The sequence below is a fragment of the Urocitellus parryii genome, chromosome 8 (genome assembly GCF_045843805.1).
Source record: "Urocitellus parryii isolate mUroPar1 chromosome 8, mUroPar1.hap1, whole genome shotgun sequence".
In the NCBI taxonomy this organism is placed as follows: domain Eukaryota; kingdom Metazoa; phylum Chordata; class Mammalia; order Rodentia; family Sciuridae; genus Urocitellus; species Urocitellus parryii.
In genome coordinates, this window is record NC_135538.1 from 73,896,735 (window position 1) to 73,900,085 (window position 3,351).

Sequence of the window (3,351 nt, forward strand, 5' to 3'; positions counted from 1 at the left end):
ATTAGTAGACTATGCTAATATCTAAAATACTGCAAAAGCAATATCAAGAACAACCTACATCTGCTGAGTGCTTTTTATTTTCCAATACTCTGTTCATTGTCTGCAATGGTTATCTCAATTCTTGTAGAAAAGACTCATTCATACAAGAAAGTAAACACCATCTGAAGGTCCAGAGAAGGTGCCTAACGTCTATCTGATCAAGTCCAGTTCTGGATGCAAGATTTTAGCAAGGGTGTTGTTGAAAAGAAAGTCTGAGGAGAGTTGCCTGGTTGAAGATGGCTTTAGTTAAGGAAGAAGAACTGCTTTAGCTTGCAGCTAAATAATAACAAGCACATCACTGATACTTGAGTGAGGTCAAGAAGGGGCATGGTACTTGAGTGAAGTCAAGAAGAGGAAAGAGAGCAAGAGCAGCATCACAGCGTGGGAGAAAATGTGAGGAAGACTTGACTCTCTAGTGGTTAAAGCTGTGTGTCGCCAGCATGTGCTACCACATGAAGCACTGAGCACTCAAACAGCAAAGATTCAGAATGAGGTTGAATGCCCACTTCTTAGTGATGTTTAGGATCACAGAATTAAATGAGAAGATAAAATATATATAGAGAAAAAATATATAAAGATTGAGCATCTCTAATCTGAAAGTCCAAACTCTGACATGCTCCAAAATAAAAAAAGCTTGGTGAGTGCTGATATGACAGAAGTGGAAAATTCTATACATGACCTCATGCCATGGGTTGCCAACGAAACACAGGCACACTAAATGTGTAAAATTACTTTCAAGACTATGTATACAGGGTATATATGAAACAAATTAGTTTTGTGTTTAGACTTTGAGTCCTATCACCAAGATACCTTATGATGTATATGCAAATTTCCAAAATCTGAAATTCAAAACACATCTGGTCCCAAATGTTTACTAAAAAGGACTCTCAACCTGTATCCCTTCTATAGTACTTCATGTCTTTTAGAGCATTTATCAACCTAATCTTACTTTTTGTAAATCTTTTTTATACTCTAAAAATTTATGATTCTGATGTTGACATTCCCTCTCCCTCTCGTCTTCTCCCTCTTCCCCCCCCCCACGCGGGGTAGAAAGCATGAGGATCAGCTTTTTCTTGTGTTCAGGGAAGAGCATAGCATGGAGTCAGGAAGAGGGGCATTCTTTCCTGATGATTTCAGTATAATCAAAGGGGCAATTATGATGGCAATTATGCTTCTAGGTCATTTGCTCTTCTTTGTCTTTGTTCCACAATTCAATCCTGCAACTGCTTAGGATGGAACTTTCTTGTGCTTTTGTACTAAAAATATTAAGAAACATGTATGTTTTTCTCTCTGGGAAACACCCACATCTGGCATCCTGTGTGATGAGCATTTTATGATCATTGTGAGTTCAATAGAGAATGTGTGGGGGCCACAGATGAAGAGAGGGTAAAAGAAGTCATGGAGGCATTTTTATACATACCTCACTATTAACAGCAACAAATGTCTGTGCTACTCATTAGCTTTTTGCTTTCAGATTCCTCTCTGTCCTTCCTGCCCTGCTCCGTATTGCAAAGGGCCTCACAGTCTCAGCTCCCACTGGGAAGCCTCCACTGTGTTTCTTGAGTCCCACAGGCCCAGGATTGGTTGTGGCTTCCTGCTTTGGTACTAACCAGTTTCCCTCACCATATGCTATTTGAGTTTTCAGCTCTCCCATGCCGTTGTATTAAATGCTCCCTGCAGACTAACATGGCCTCTATTTTCCTGACTCAGCCTTGTCCAGTGCAATGTTTAATCAACATCTGTCACAGTAAATATCAGTATTCAGTGCCAAGAAATAGAGTAAACTTGAGGTTACCAGTTACAAGATTATTTTTATGGGAGAGCATTCTAGAGATGTCAGGCTGGACTCTGAGGAGGAAGAGACTCTGGATATTCCTAGAGTGTATATTCCTTTAATGTGGTGGAACCATGATGTATTAGCTAGGAAAAACCTTCTGAAGAAGCTCAAGTCCAATAGGACTTTATTTTCCTACATAGCAAGTGTAGAGATCAGCAATTGCTTACCATTTTCTGCTACTTCACAATATTAGGGTTTTAGATTGGCATTTTTGTGGGTCTTTCATTCTTTCTCTCACAATTGCAAAAAAAGGGTGCTGTAGCTGTCTCAGGAAGCAGGAATAAAGGCAGGGCTGGGACAATGATGATGCTAGCTGCATCTGTTATTTTTCTGAGGAAAATGAAAACATTGTTGCAGATTATTCCTTATGTCCCTTTGACCAGAACAGAATCACAAGGTCACCTGCAGCTACAAGGGAAGCTAGGAAAGTGGGGGACAAGAGTGTCACCATGAGTGTGGGTGCAGAGAAGTGGTATCCATGGGTCCTCCTTTGCTTTTATTCCATTCCAGGAATTAGCTTTCTCTCATCATGCTTTTGTGTAAACTCTAATTACATTTTCGAATTAGCACAAAACTTCATACTTACTCTTCGTTTTATTTATTTTCTTAGACAAATGTCAACAGTGAAGACTTTCTTCACTGTTTTTAATTAACACCTTAGCTATTTAGCAAACATCACCTATCCTTGTCTTCCACAGGAGGCAACTGGCCCCAAAGAAAAGACGATTTGCTATGGTGATGAGAGCTGTGGGGCCTGGGGAAAGGCTTTGAATGGCTCCCTCCAGGATAACCAAATGTCCACATGGAAGAAAGTTCTAAGCGTAGACAGGTATCCTGAGGAAACCAAGTTCTGTTTGTCATGGAAGTCAATCATTTGGATGGAAACATAAATTGAAAATTTAAGTTCTTTAATCAGGGAAAGACTACTGCCTACCTAATGCAAGATGTTTATGAAAAGTAACCAAGTATTAAACCAAAGCAGCCAATAATTAAAATAAGAGTTAAAAATTGATTTCCATGTCCTCCCTCACAGCCCTTTTAACTCTTCTATGAGCAGCTGTGAACCAAGTGCAATAATGGTTGCCAGATGCCATTTCTTGGTAATGTGGATTGTCTGCTACTGGGGGAGGGGGATCGTGTGCATCATAAAACAAATTTCTTGTTCAAAGTTACAGTTAAGGGGAAACTTTGAAAAAAGTCAAATTGCTTAACGCAAACAATGGAGGAAAAATCAATACCTCCTACATTTTGCATCCAATATAAGCAATTAGAAATATTTGTGGTTAAAACATCAGATGTACAGGCTTTCTGGTTTCAAACCCTTACAACTGGCACACTAGTACCATTATGGGTTCCTTGCCACAGAACTCTAGAAGATTGCAGGGTATGAGGACATAAAACTACAGGGTCCTTGCGGTTTCTCTAGAAGAATAGATGTTTTTGATATATAAAAAAAAAAAGATCCTTCATGTGAA